Here is a 16,147-nt window from a genome sequence, read left to right as displayed (position 1 = left end):
ATCCAAGCGCAAGTATTAACAATATTACAGATGCCATGGCTAGACCATGAATAGCCAACAAGAAATCTAGAGCAATGTGATTGTCCATCACTACTCATGCCAGTGAGTTGATACTGATCTGTATTCCATCTAGGACAGAGGTGGTATTATCAATAACTTTTGTCAAAGTTAGAAATAGGTTTCTTTCACCCTTTTTTTATTCACGTGATTCCCACCAAAGAAAACACTGCTCCAATTGTTTGCATAAATGAGCCAATAATTCCTTCAAGAAGTGTGCCTGAATAATCAAGAGTGTCGTTGATTTTAGAGCTCATACATGAGTTAGAACTTCCAACCTGGTGATTTCTAGAATTAGAGTCTCTCTGTATTGATGTCTTGAACCACTATTCCCAAAGTGCTTGAGTGTTAGTTGGAGGTGAACAGGATTGGGCATCCTGGCCACAATAGAAGTAGTGCCCAGTAGGCACATGTGGAGATCTGGGAAAAAAGGAGTTGTTCACAGAACAAAGCAAAGGCCAAGGACCTACACTAGCTGGGTCACGTATTTGGATCGCTATTAATCTCCCCTTGGTTAAGCATTTGACCCATTGTCTTACAAAGATTATTGAATTTAAATTTATAATTACCTAGAGTCTTATCAATAGACTGAGATAATTGGCTCTTTTTCTGGGAGAGGGGCACTGTAGAAAAGTCACAGATTGACTTGTTTAGAGTCAACTGAACAGGTAGGTGAAAGTGGAAATGCTATTGTCTAAGATTGCCTATGGTCTCACTTGATGAAACCAGGATTTCCCAAAGGTTTTTATTATGGGATCTGGTGATAGATGGCTTAGCCAGCAGACAGAAAGACTGGGGGAAGTGGCAACTGTCTGAGCATGTTCTGACCTAACAATTATAATAAGTAGGGAAGAAAGGAGCAAAACGATCACTATGGGTGGATGGCAAAAAGGAGTCTATAGAAAATGAGAATGATGGTTGTAAGTAAGCAGATAAGAAACAAAAACGGAATTAGATAGGTGTCTTGGTCTGGTGTCTTGGGTGAAAGCTGTCCATTCTTCATCATCACTTGCTTGTTCTGAAGGTTGGGTCAGCTGTCTGCTTCTGACGACTGGCTGCTTCTGGAGGATCTCTGAGAATCCTGCTTTTGAGGTCTCCTAATTTGAATAGCTTTCCAATTGCGTGGAATTCTGATTTTTTTTTTTTTGGTTGTGAAATATGAACAAGTTTAACTCCTAGGAGTTTTACCACTTTGTTATTAATAGTACCTGATAGGGTCTCTTCCAATGAGGTTTAAAAGCAGTTTTTCTCTGATGTGTCTTCTAGTAGACAAAATATTCACTTGAAAATGATGAAGACACTTTTTAGGCAATGTTGAGAAAAGACAACCTTAACCTGTTGGTGAAAGGATTCGGTATATAGTACAAGAGTCCTTTGCAATATTTTTCCATGTCTGTATGCAGTAGGGCAGAGTCTAGAATACCTAGATACTTGGGTCTTCCAACTACTAATTTACAGAGGGAGAATCAATGTGTTCTTGAGGGAACTGACTGTATGGCCATAATTGCTAGTGTGTATTTGCACTAAGGGAGCTTAAAGGTTTCTGAAAGTTTTGATAATTTTAATTTAAGGATGAGAGTGTTTTGCCCTCTTTTGTTAAGTTATGACTTAAATAATGAACGGCATCTGACAAAATTGTAATTTCTTTTGAAACTTTATGCTCCTTTTTTTTTTAAGCTAAGGTTGAGAACAAGTAAATGGTATCCTTCCTACAGGCCTTTGTTCTTTGAACAAAGTAGGAGATCATTTACATATTGTATCAGAACCGAATTGCAAGAGAAATTTAGATTTTGTTAAGTCTTGATGGAGCACCTGGAAAAAGTAGAAGGGGCTTCGGTGAACTCCAGGGGCATGATTATCCAGGTATACTATTTTCCTTTTCTAAGTGAAGGCAAGAAGTATTGACCTCTTGGTCTAGAAGCACTTGAAAAAGGCAGAGCAAAGATCCACTATAGTGAAGCAAGTGTGTTTTGGAGGAATTGATAACAGGATGGTATTTGGATTAGGTACTGCAAGTAAGTGAGGGCTAACAATTTTGTTGATGATGCTGAGGTCTTGAAAAAAATCAATATCCTCATCCATCTGATGTCTTCACTGGCAAGACAGGAGTGTTACAAGTGCTAGTGGAGGGTGTGTGAAGACTTCTGGATATAAGGCTTTTAACTACAGGTTTTATTTTTCCCTTTGCTTCTGGCTTCAGGGGATATTGGGGAAGTTTAGGTAGCGGTTTGGTAGGCTCTATCTGAAATTTTATAGGTTATGATCCAATTATTTTGCCTATGCCAGTGGGAGTTTTTGTACATAGAGTATCATGTACAGTGCCAAGATCTTTATGTAGAGTGTGTATAAAATATAATGAAAGAGGCAAAGGTAAATCCAGAGCAGACACTACTTTTTAATGAATATGAGTCCTCTGGGACCTCAAGAAATAGTCTCTCTGGTGTGCATTCAATACTACAATTCCATTTGCTAAATAAGGTTCTTCCAGTTAAATCTGTAGGGTGCTATCACAGAAAACCAAAGATGCTTCTTTTAGGTCAAGGACTCAAGGGTTGTGGTTAAGGGCTGAGAGATATTTGACATACCCATCAAGGTATGGTATGTTTACTCCAAGGAAAAGGATGAGCAATTGTGGCAGCATGTAATGTAGAAATAGTAGCATCAACGTTTACCAGGATTTGATGAGGATAACCTTCAATATTTATAATTAATTCATCTTGAATCCCAAGGGCAGGGCAAGATATTGGGTACTTTTTTTCCTCAGAGCACCCTCATTGATCTGAATTGTGGAATTTTTCTTGGCCTTGAAATTTTCTTTCCCTTCTAAAGAAAAGATAATCTTTTTTTCCAGTGTCCCTTCTATTTACAAAATCTACAAATGTCTTTGTCAGTGGGATGTTGGTTGGGAAATAGGCCACCTAGCTGTTTGATGTGCAGGGCCAATTTTGGATCCGGTCTTATTTTTGTTCTAAAGCCCTTTCACAATGCCCTGCCAGGTCTTGAAGTTCAGCTAAAGGGGCGATTTTCCATTTTAGTTATATTTTCAGATTAGATCTCTAGTTTCAGTGCAACTCCACAGACAAAATGAGATGGAAGGGGTGTTGTTATATTAGCACCTTTTTAAAATCATGAATGTTAGAAGGTATTTTGTAGTCTATCTGGATGGTATTTTCTAGTCTATTTAGTCTATCTATTTTCTAGTCTATGTTTCTGTTTGCATGATTGACAATGGTCCTAGCAATTTTTCTTAGAAATGTTTTAGGTATGGCTTTCAGGAGACTTTGATTTACTTTTTAGCCAACCCCCCCACACACACACCTCTTTTTTTTTATCCATTGGTTTCTTGTGGAAAGAAGGAAACTGCAGGTCTCTTTCCAGGTCAGTCTGATCAACTTTTGCCATCAGGCTGGCAGCTTTTGCATCTGAACAACATGTATACATGTTAATATGGGTCAGGTAATCCTGGGTCATGTGCGCCTAAAATAATTCTAAATATATTTATGAATAATTGCCTGTCTTCTTTGGGTTAGGGAAGTCATTCATTATAGATCTCAATTAAGCTCAGTTTCAAGGCTTTAGTTCTACGGTTGCCTGCACATCTGACTATGAGATGGATGAATATTTAGAGGCAATTGGTACTTTGGTGATTTAGAAGAATTTTGGGGAAAAGGTTAGGAAACTGGACATGGGGGAGAGGAGGATGGAGGTGCAGAAGGAGAGAGATCAGAAGGATAAAGGGGAAAACTGGCTACAGGGACCCAACTGGAATACAAAGAGTGGACGATCTATTGGGGAAATGAATCTAGTTTATTTTTGCTCAAGTTTGTCAAATTGTTCATTAGCTTTGGCCAAAGAATCTTTTAGGAAGCAATTTTTGATTCAGAATTTGGTTTGGAGGCATCATCATATCAATCAAAGAGTGCTGCCCATTGGGCTAGTGAAATCTTCCTTCCTTTTCTAAGTCTCCTCTTAAATGAACAATTTTGTTTTAATCAAGCACTGAAGACCCAAATCTTCCTTGGTGAAGTTATGACATTTAGAAAGGGGAACAGAATTAGGATTTTAATGAGAGTGTATACAGGAATCAGACATTTATTTTTTCTGGTAGAAGAGAGGGCTTAGACTTAAACACCCCAAGATGACAGTACAAATGTAATGCTTGTGTACCTCATGTCTTGGGCCCCCAAAATGGCAGTTAGCCACCTCTGAACACAGACTGAACCAACTGAACCATCTGTACTCCCAACCAGTGAAAAATCAGAGAGAATATTCTCTTAGGACATAAAAGTCCAGATGGAAGGAGAACCTCATCTGGTTTGATTGGTGGCCTTCAGCAAAGTTCATCCAGGTAGATGCCAGTCCTATGAGAACATCAGACTCATGCATCTGTGAATCTGGATCAAACAAGACTCATAAGACTTATTCTTGGTTTTATCCTCTGATTCTCCTTCTTACGACACACACACTTTTATACAACACAACACAAAATCATAACACAGAAGACAGCAAAAAGGGATGAAAAGGAATGGTCTGATTCTACCCAGGAGGCTAAACAAATGGGCACCAAACTGAGAATGAGTAGCCTGGGCACACAAAGATCCAGTGGACTTACCACATCATCATGGACTCTACAAGCTGCAAGCAGCAAGGCACAAGGGGCCTCTCTGGGTACCACACCTGCCTCAACTGGGGTTTGGAGCAACAGGAAGCTCACACTGGGCCTCAGTGGGACCTCCACAATTAACTGTCCAATACACAAAGGCCAACCAAATGAGAACAGCTGAAGAATATTTATTCAGAGATTGCTAGAGCAAGGAAGTCAGCCACCATCACTTGCATTTTGAGAGACTCAAAATCAGGCAGAGAAGAGGAAAATCTTTACAGTGGGAGAAGGGAAGTCTTCAGCTATGTCTTGATTAGAAGCTATAGGCCTGAGGAAGCTGTCAGATGCTATCTAGAAGGGGGACATCCTATGTGATTATCAGGGGTGCATATTTGGCTTTCTCTGGTTGGTCCTAAGTTGGAAGTGAGTACAAAAATTAGGGAAACTCTCAGCTATAAATATGGCCATTTTAGGCCAATAGTTATAAGATTATTGTTTAGATTCCTGAGCTGGTTGCTAGATACAGTGGTTTAACTTCCTACTAGTCCGACTTATACATAGCAGGCCTGCTTCCTATACTGAAAACTGTAGATAATGTGCTGATTCCTGGGTTTGTTGCTGCCTATTGCAGGTCAGAGTCCTATTTTTACACACGGTCAGCTATGGTCCATTTGTATATTCAGTCTTTCATTGTAACTAGGGGGGTCAGAAACTGGGTCAATGCTAAGAAAACGGGTGAGCAGGGCTCGAGAGGGATTTATAGGCATTGAAGATCCAATGGCCTCATCTGCCTGGATAAGACCAAGTCCTCAAGCATGATAATTATAACAAAGAGAAAAAGGAAAAAGAAAAGCGTATAAACAAGAAAGTAAGAGAATAAAAAAGGAAAAAGAGGAAATACACTACATACAGATTGTTGATTTATGTGTTGAATCTTCAAAATCTGTGAAGCAATCTTCCACATGTACAAGGACAGGAATGGTGATCAAGTGGCCTTGGGAAAGAAAAGAGGGAGACAGGTGTGAGGTGAGAATTTGGTCCCCTGCTGCTCATGGGATTGTATACCCCAATCCCAGAATTCAATTCTGTCCCTATCTCTACAATCCTTTCCCAGGGTCTTGATTGCTATACCTGTGCAATGAGAGAGTAGGTCTAGGATCTCCAGGGCCCCCTTTCAGCCCTCAGATTCTATAATTGTGACCAGGAAGCAGTGCCTGTGTTACCCTGTTTCTTTAAGAAGGCAGTATGCTTATGCTCGCATTTCTGTGCATGACACTGTCTTATCTCCATCACCACTTCCCTCAGATGACTGCCAATTTCCTTTCTCTTTTGTCAACCTCCACGAATCGTATTATCCTCTAATATGAGAACCCTGAAGGAATGATCATGGTTATACGGTCACCCTCCCCAATCAGTCGATTGAACAATTAACCAATCCATCCTACACAGTGAATACGCGGCATGGGCCTGATATTTGTTGGGTCCTGTGGGAGGTAATTCCACATATCAAGTGACTGTCCTGTGCCTGGAGTGACCTTAGTTACTTGGGAGATATTTAATCTTCACAATAGCCTTTTAAGTTTCCTAGCCCATTAGAGACAATGAATGCAAATTTAGAGGTAAATTGTCCAATTTCTATTAGTCTGCAAGTAGGGTGACAACATTTCCATGGCACGTAAATACATGGTAACTTTTTGGTTAAAGCCACTGAGAAGATAAATGTCGGATTCCCCCTTAATCATTTTGTATCTCATGCAATAAAAACCCTCCTGAATTCTCTTCACACTCAACGTTTCTCAGTCAACCACCTCACCTTCTATGAAGTCTTTTTGTTAACTGGTCATCACATGATTCTTTTACACTAATAACCTGAGCCCTGCTACTCTTCTCACCTTTGACATCCACAAATTCTCTCATGCGTTCTTAACACAGACAGGTGGCCTACTGACTCCTCATGATGATCTATAGGAAAATCTTTTAGGTAATGCTGACTTCTCATGGTTCACTGATGGTTTTTATTTAAAGAGTGACAATGGCAAATATTGTGCTGCCTTGTTTTTGATGTTGTTGATGTTTACCTGTGGCTACTTCAGCTCAACAGGCTGAATTATATACTCTTATGTGGGTTCGTACTTTAGCCAAGGGCAAAACTGCCAATATTTATACTAATAGTAGATATGCTTTTGGAGTTGCTCATCAATTTGGAATATTGTAGAAGCAACATGGAAACAAAATTTAAAAAAATGGCCCCTATGTTCAGGAATTTTGGGATGCAATTATTACCTGCTACTTTAGCTATTAAGATTCTGGGGCATTCTAAACTTGACTCTCTAAAGCTAAGGGAAATCACCTTGCTGACATTTCTGCAGAGAATGCTGCCCTTACAGAAACCAAGAGCAGACAAATCTCTGTCAAGTCCAAAGGGATATTTCCCCAAATGATAACTCAGAAAAACTGGCTAGAGAGGCCCAAGAATTGGCCTCAGAAAAGGAAAAACAAGATTGGAAATTCAACAATTGTTGGTTTGATAAAGAGAAAACTCTTCTTTGCACCAAATAACCACCCAGTCCTATTCCAAAATCCCCACTCCTCACCACTGTACAGGGACTAAACCATTGGTATTCTGACAAATTATAACATTAATGTATCAATATTGGAGGAAACATTAACAAAGCTGTAAAAAGCGCCCACTTCACTGTCCCACTTTTCTGAAATATGACCAAGGGAAGCCTGTTCATACTGCTATTGGACATTTCAAACTGCCTAGTGGATCATTTGAGATCTGGCAATTGGGTTTCTCGCAACTTCCTCCATCTCATGAATATAAATATGTTTTAGCCATGGTTTGTATGTTTTGACACTGCCTTCACTTGCAGACAGGCTGCCGCCTCCTACGTAGCTAAAATCCTCTCGGAAAAGATTATCCATACTTGACGAACTCCTCTTAAACTTCACAGTGATCAAGAAACTTGTTTTACTGGTCAGATACTCTAATTGTTTGGCCAGTTGTACGACACTTTCACTGTGCTTACCACCCTCAATCATTTGGTTCAGTTGAATGCACTAACAGCATTATTAAGACTCACTTGGCAAAATTTGTAGAGACCCTCCAAATACCTTGGCCAAAAGCATTGTTTTTTGTCCTTCTAAACTGTAGATCCACCCCTTTAGGAACTCATAAACTCTCATCTTTTGAAACAGTCACAGGATGCCCAATGCACCTGGTTCCTGCTTCTTTTTTTTTTAAATTAATTAATTAATTTATTTATTTATTATTTTGGGGGGGCACACCAAGTTCAATCATCTGTTTTTATACACATATCCCCGTATTCCCTCCCTCCCTCGACTCAACCCCCACCCTCCCTCGAGTCCCCCCACCCTCCCCGTCCCAGTCCTCTAAGGCATCTTCCACCCTCAAGTTGAACTCCCTTTGTTATACAACAACTTCCCACTGGCTATCTATTTTACAGCTGGTAGTATATATATGTCTGTGTTACTCTCTCGCTTCGTCTCAGCTTCCCCTTCACCCCCCGCCCCCTCCCAAACCTCGAGTTCTCCAGTCCATTCTCTGCATCTGTGTCCTTGTTCTTGTCACTGAGTTCATCAGCACCATTTTTCGATTCCGTATATGTGAGTTAGCATACAATTTTTGTCTTTCTCTTTCTGACTTACTTCACTCTGTATGACAGACTCTATGTCTATCCACCTCATTACATATAGCTCCATCTCATCCCTTTTTATGGTTCCTGCTTCTTTTGACCACAACTGATAAAGAAGATACACTCCAATATCACAAAGGTCTAATTGCTTCAATTAAAAATAACCATGTTTTGGTAGAGCAATCTTTTCACAGTGCACCCTTGGGAGAAGAAGACCTTAAACATCAAAACTTGCAAACTGGAGATTTCATGTATTGGAAAAAACTCCTTCAGAATAATTCTCTTCGACCTCACTGGAAAAGCCCCTACTAAGTATTGCCAGCAGACACTTGTGCTGCCAAACTTCAGGGAATAGACTTTTGGATTCATGTAACACACCTAAACCTGACTGCACCTGAATGTCATCTAGTGACCTGAAGGTAAAGTTTTCCCAAAATTGAAGCAGAAAATATCTCATGAAACAGATTTCCCAAGATATCCCAATCAGACCTGTTGGAAACCTGTCTTCAACTCTTTGATGATGACGTAACACTTCAAATGAACGCCAATGTCTTTGATCTTGATAATACATGGACTTTGGATGAAAAGTGTCTCAGAGTTCTCCCTTCTACTCTTCCTTGTTACTTGAATGTGATATCAATAGGTTTCTAATCTGTGTGTTTTCTCTCCAATGTGGGATGCTACACTCAAGAAACTTCTTTCTTTCCTGGCATTGAGGGGAAAAAGTCCCTCAAAAGTGGTAAACCTGACTCTTGCAGCAATGATTTCAGAGAAAGGTTTTGATCAAAAAGGGGAAATGTGAAAAATTAACAAACAGAAATCTCAATGAAATATTAGAGTCAAGTGATCATAAGGGGAAGCTTTCATGCCCTGCATGTATAGCTGAGCCCTAAAAGAAGAAGCAAAATCCCTCTTTTTTTCAGCAACAGCTCAGCCAATGTAAACCCATGGACTCTTTGTTTACTATCACCCTCTCAACTTTGTTTTCTCCTCAGTAAATGAATTCTCCTCTTGCTATGCGGGCACTTGCATGTGCCTCATCATGGTTGCAGACCTCAAAGTGCAATCCCTGCTGATGCTAAATAAACCCATTTTTGCTGGAGAAATAGCTGGCAGTCTATTTTTTTTAGGTCAATAACATTCAATGAAAAATTATAAAAGTTGTATTCTGGTTTACATTTTTTTGCTACTTTTCTTTTAAAATTGTCCCTCCCTGATGGCATGCATCCATTGTCATAATGACAACCAAGGAAAGTAATCCCATAAAATAAACAAGTTAAATCCATACAATATAGAGTAGTTTTCTCTCTCTCTCTTGTTCTTTTATCAGAAGTGTGCAATGAGCACAAAATGTGTAGACTGTGACTTGGGCTGCTTTGATCTTTGAGTTTTTTTCATAGAGGTAATCTTAGTGACTACAATATCTTTTCTTTTAATGTTATTGGACTTTTCATGAAGTCCCAATGAACATATTAAAACGTCAGGGAAAGACTTCCCTGGTGGCACAATGATTAAGAATCTGCCTGCCAGTGCAGGGGTCATGGGTTTGATCCTTGGTCTGGGAAGACCCCACATGCCTTGGAGCAGCTAAGCCTGTGCACTACAGCTACTGAGCCTGTGATCCGCAACAAGAGAAGCCACTGCACTGAGAACCCTGCACACCACAAGGAAGAGTAGCCCCCACTCACCACAACTAGAGAAAAGTCCGCGCATAGCAACAAAGACCCAACACAGCCAATATATAAATTAATTAATAATTTAAAATAAAATAAAATAAAATGTCAGGGAAAGCAGATAATTAAGTCAAAAGAATCTGAAGGACAAGATACATAGAATCTAGGCTTCAGTTGCCAACTTGCATTAACTATCCCTTGAAAGGAACCATTTATACACTCTGCTGTCAATTTCATATCTGTTCAGGAAGTAGCTACCTCACAGGTTGGTGCCATATCAAATCTGTGACGCTCTAGAAAATATTAAAGTCAGTCAAATGCAAATTTTATTTATTACTCACTTTTAAAATTTAATTTATAGGGATACATTTGAAATCTGTACCAAAAATTGAGCAATTTAGGAAAAAACTGATTTATATAAATCCAAAGCATCACTGCTCCCAATCATCCTCTTTTTCAGTAGGGAACCAGAAGTGAGATTTTTATGCTATGGCTTAGGTGCAAAGTTCCTTTTTGATTCTTTCTGGAAAGTCTGGGTCAGGGGATCACTTGAGCTTTTTCAGCAGGTCAGCTTTTCATATGTGTCTTGCCCTCCTCTCAACCTTATAAAGTCCTATGAGCAAAAGAAGAATATACAAGCAATAGATTTTTATATAATCATATTTGGTTTTAGAATTTTGTTTCCTTTGAAGGGAATGGGAAAATGACCAGGAGCATGTATGTTCTGTGAAGCTAAGAGAATACATCCTGGAGCACTCTCACTGGCCCCAAACTCCCTCACTGGTAAAGCCAAATTTTTTGTTTTAAGAGAGTCCCTGACTACTAGTTCAAGCTGGAGTTTTCAACAGGACCTTGCCATAACTATAAATTTACATTTGTAATATGATTAAATGAGAAAGTAGAAAAATATAATCTTTTACACTGGTTAGTCTTTGCTATAGCTGAAGCCAAAATTTTAGGTCCAAGTATGTTGAAAGAGATAAATCTTAATTTAGACATATAAGGAAAAAAAGTCATAGCAATTACAGCTTCATATGAATTTTGCTTAGAATAAGAAACTCAGTGGTTTAATTGGTCATCAGTGGGTGTAGATGTAGGTGGGTAGATGGCAATAAGTCTGTGTTAAGAAAGAATGTTTTGATCAATAGTTAATTAGTGTTTTAATTTTCATTGACAAAAATGACTTTGCATTCACTCTGGCCTGAAAGATGATAATTTTTTTTCTGGAAACATATACAAAACAAAATTTGTTTGGAAGATAAATGAATTATCCAGGGAAATTCATCTAGTAATGTTTACATAATTTTCAAGTAAAAAATTAAACCTATCAAAGAATCATTAAGGAAAATTTTCTTATGTTCTTTTTTGTTTGTTTATTTTTACGATGTAGAGGTACATGTGCCAGGTTAGGATATAGGTCCATTTCAGTGTGAGACATGGTGCCAAGCACCAGAGAAAATATGAAGGTGGACACCAAGAATTGCCTACATTGTATTGCATTTGCAGCTTACTGTGCACTTTAATATTTATTATTCATTTTGATCTTTCAACCTCCCAGGGAAGTACACCTGAGAGCTACCATTATCACTCTTTTTGGACACAGAGGAAGAAACAAGACCAGAACCAGTAGTTGCCTTGCTCGAGGTCAAACAGCTAGTGTGACAGGGCAGTGTCTTAAATAAATCAATAATGCTGTAAAGGGTTTTTATGGGGGCCCTGATGAAAGAAAGACCAGTTCCAGCTGGGGAAATGAAGGTACCAGTTTCCGATGGGTGAAATAAAATGGGCCTTGAAAATGGTTTAAAGTACAAAGATTTGGCATTTCTGACAGTGGAAATGGTGTTAAATAAAAGAATGGACTTACGAAAATTGGGATGCTGAATGATGGAGGGTCTTACATAAGAGGATGGGGAGCCACCAAGTATTTTTGAGATAGTTTCTTGTTCATGCAATGAGATTCAGTCTACTGAGAGTTAAATCTCATTCCGAAACACTTATAAATTGCTTGATCTTGGGCTTTATCTAAACCTCAGTTTTCTCAACAGTAAAATGTGCATGAGTCATAAAACGTTGTTGGGAGGCTTTAAATGGGCAAAGTGCATATGCCTGAAACAGCACTGGAAAATAATTATTATTCATAGCTAGGATGTGATTAGAGGTGTACCTTAGGAAGGCTATGATGGGGTGAACTGAAAACAGGCAGGGGTTGGGGCACAAGGGGCTAGAATACCGGGAGAAGGGAGTCAACTTGAAGTTCACAAAGCAAGTTGGATCCTATTTGGCAAGAGGTCCTAGTGAGGTACAGTGAAGTCTCGACTTGGGGTATCAATTCTGGGAATGTCAGTGGTCAAGCATTTTAAAACTTTCAATAGATGAGAAATAAAATGTGAAGCGTGGTTTTCTAACTGTCCAAAAATTAAAGCTTCTCCCTGTTAAGTAGCTAGATTTTAAGAGTTTGATGACCAAATTTACAATGGTTTGTTCCAGTCAAAAAATTCTGTAAATACACCAGATAATTCTAGGCTTCACACCTGTTCAAACAGCAACAAAGATCAAATGAGCAGCAGAAAGACCAACCCCTTCCTTCCCTTCTTGAGGCCCCATTGATTTTTGCAAACAAATAAAAGACAATAAATTGCCCCAAATGCCCTTTTTTCAAAGCCAGGCTATAGGACTGATTCTGGTGTTCCCAGCCAACTCTAGGTGATAAGGCCTCACAGCTGGACCATAAAATGCTTTTGCAGTTCTGAGGATATTCACCAAGTCCCTTTGTTCCCACCAGAGCTTTGGGAATTTGGGAGTATATCCAATTGGTCCCAAGACTAACATTTTTTTTTGTTTGTTTGTTTCACAGATCAATGACCAAAGCCTCTAAAAAGTCACAAAGAAGCTCATGAGGAGGTCAGAGGCTGCCCAAGAGGCATTTGGTTTCTGGCCCAGAAACTCAGTACAGAACTGAAATCTGGGCTGGAGTAACTCTTAGCAGCCTGTCATTACCTACAAGAGATAGTGAGCTGGCTTTCTTCCAGTGGCTTCTGTTTTGTACGTTCAATATTTCCCCGAAGACTGAGGTCTAGTGCTACTCCGTGCGATGTGGGAGCCATGAACCACGTGTGGCCACTGAGCCCTTGAAGTGTGGCTAGAATTGACATGTGCTGTGAGTGTAAAATGCACACCAGATTTCAGAGGCTTAGTGTAAAAAGAAAAGAAAAGATCTCAGTATTTTATATTGATTCCATTTTGAAATGACAATGTAAAATTAATTTCACTGGTTTCTTTTTTACTTATTCTCATGTGGCTACCAGAGAATGTAGATTACACATGTGGCTCCCATTGTCCTTCTCTCGGAATGTGCTGCTCCAGAAGGATGCCATTGGTCTCCCTGATTCTCCTAGGTTCAGAGCATTTGGTAATTTTTGATTATTTTACTGAACACCCTTTGGTTGTACATATAAACTCACTGTTCATCGGAGCTGATTGTTTTCTCTCTATTTATGTTTGTCTTATAATTTGTGATTGTCCTGAGAATATGATGCTAGTGCCAGATGACTTCTATTTGGTCTTAATAAAAGCTGAAGGGACCAAATTAGGTAGACGATAAATAAAGATAGATAGAAAAAAAAGGAAGGAAAGAAAAATATACTATACTGGGAAATTTCTACTCAGAACACCTCAGTGGGATGTATGTTATTTTTTCTGTTTTCATAGGCGAAGAAACAGTGGCTCAGAGAGTTTAAGTAACTTTTCCAAAGTAACCCAGTTCATGCTTGTCAGGATTCAGAAGGTCTAGCAAACTCCAAAGCACACACTCTACCTCCTCATCATAATGCTTCTCTTCTACTGACAACTTTTGAGAAAAACCAAACAGTAACAATTGATTTTGGAGCTACTTCTCTTATTAATCACAAATGTCCTTATTTAAGATTTATACTTGTGCAAGGGCTTATTTGTCAGATTATTTTAATACTGGTTCAAGTACATAGAACAAACTTTATTCACAGGAGCTTTTATTCATAAGAGGTCAATAAGTATTCCACACACTCTCTGCTCTCTCTTCTGGTTGTGTAACCTTAAATAGCCACTTAGGTAACACGTATTTAATGATTCAAACCTCATAGGGCTGTTAAGGGGCTCAGAGAAAGCTCCGTGGGAGAGAGCACTGTGTAGAACATAAACTTGCCAGCCATCCTTCCCAAACCCTATCCCTATTCCTGGGATGGACATGACATAATGATTGTTACACCTTGTTCTGTTGCGTTTATATTATATGGATCAACTTTTGGGACCACTTTTCCTCTCTGTAAATAAGATACAGTATGAAAAAGCTAGACGTTAAAAGGACCTGATGGCCACCTACTTTATTCCTCTCTTAACATAGCACTGTTTTTCTGAAACCACAGACAAGACTCATAAAGTTTCCTTTCAATGATCCAGTCCAACCCTTTGATTTTTGGACTCAAGAAGTCTTTCCCACTTTGCTAAACTAAACTTCCCTCATTAATTACTTTGGATGAAAATGAGAAAAATACTGGAAGATTATTGTCACCCCATAACTTTGTCTTCTCTAGACTAAGTTATGCTATGGCCTTTAACTTTTCTTTAACTCTTTTCTTCTTATTCACTGCTGTCTCCTGAAGTTTAGTCACATGAATTTTCATTCAACAGGTTCTTATTTATTAAGTGTGCAGCAGTTCTGATAGTGGTGCTACTATTATTTTAGAAAGGCTTCCTCTAAACTCAGTATTTGTTTTCTTGCTTAGGCTCAACTCCAAGAAAATGATTTAAGGACTTCAGGGATAATAATCAGTGGTTTGTTGTTCGCTGCTGTTGACTTGGTTAGTTTCCCATTTTAACATTTGAAACTAAAAGTAAGATAAAGGATAGTGGAACAGAAGGGTCAGTGGAAAAGATGCCATTTGTTCACCAGCGTGAGACATGGAGTCAATGAAGTGTGCAGGTAGTGGTGGAACTAAGTTGAAGCAATGTGCTGCATGAGGGCCCTCAGGCTGGAAATGTCCCACCCAGGCAAATTTACTCTCACCACAGAGGCTGCAGGCACTGCCAATGTGAATGTGTTAATAACCAAAAAGACAAAACGCAGAGAACCTGAGAGTGACACCTCTTAACGTGTATCTTACTGATCCACTATCAAAATACTTTTCTTGTTCTTTAATCTTCACGTTTAGAGATTTGAGTTCACAAGGCAGGAATGTTCCCACCAAGGGACTGTGCAGTGGTGGGTTACCACATTATGTGAAGAACAAAGACCATTTAGGTGCTTGATGAGCCTAGAGAGAATTTAGAACAGTAATGGGAGAAGGATATTACAAATACTGACTACACTCTGTGAGTGTTTCACAAACAAGGGCCACAGAGGTCATGCGTATTTTTTCCTTACTTTCCTGTTAATACACTTCTTTACCTTGACCAATCTTTTCCTCCGCTGAATTCTCTTATAATCGAAGGTGTGTTATCAATGATTAAGCCTGTAATCTCAATATTAAACTACATGATATCAGAGAGGGAGTGTGAATCATCCAGAAAAGAAAGGAAGATCACATGGAGATGCAAAAAATGCTACTGGACTTTGTGTTTCATCTTGTGTGGAGGTGAGCTTGTCTTCAACTGAATGAAGAACAGTTGCAATGTATTGGGTAGAAATACGATGTTTTAATCTTTATTTGGAAATTAAATATGGGTAAAGGGATGTTTATGTGTTGAGCTGACCCACTCACCAACACTTTTAAAGGTGATACCTATATTCCTAAGAATTTGCTTCCCTCTGTGGTTCTGGCATTGAGTTTGCCAATGAGAACTACTGGGAGATTTGGAATTTGGAACTGAAGCCCACTAGTCTTGGGAGGAAGTGGTGGGAGCACGTTGGACAGATGTGGTAGCTCGCCAGGAGCCTCACTTCGCATCCAGACATGGTAGCATCACAGATCTTTCCATGAGCCCCTCCTCCACAATCATGGCAGCCAGACGTGGTGGTTTCTTGACCTTCTCAGTGACTCTGACTTGGCTACCTTCTCTAGTGCTGTGGGCTGAAGTCATGAGCAATTGCTTCTCTGATGTTCTAGCTACAGACTTCCAGGTGTTTGCTGCCCAGTTCCTCCCACATTCACAAAAACTCTAATTTATATGTTACTTATCAC

The sequence above is a fragment of the Hippopotamus amphibius genome, chromosome 12 (assembly GCF_030028045.1).
Source record: "Hippopotamus amphibius kiboko isolate mHipAmp2 chromosome 12, mHipAmp2.hap2, whole genome shotgun sequence".
Taxonomy (NCBI): Eukaryota; Metazoa; Chordata; class Mammalia; order Artiodactyla; family Hippopotamidae; genus Hippopotamus; species Hippopotamus amphibius.
Note: the sequence above shows the minus strand (reverse complement) of the source record.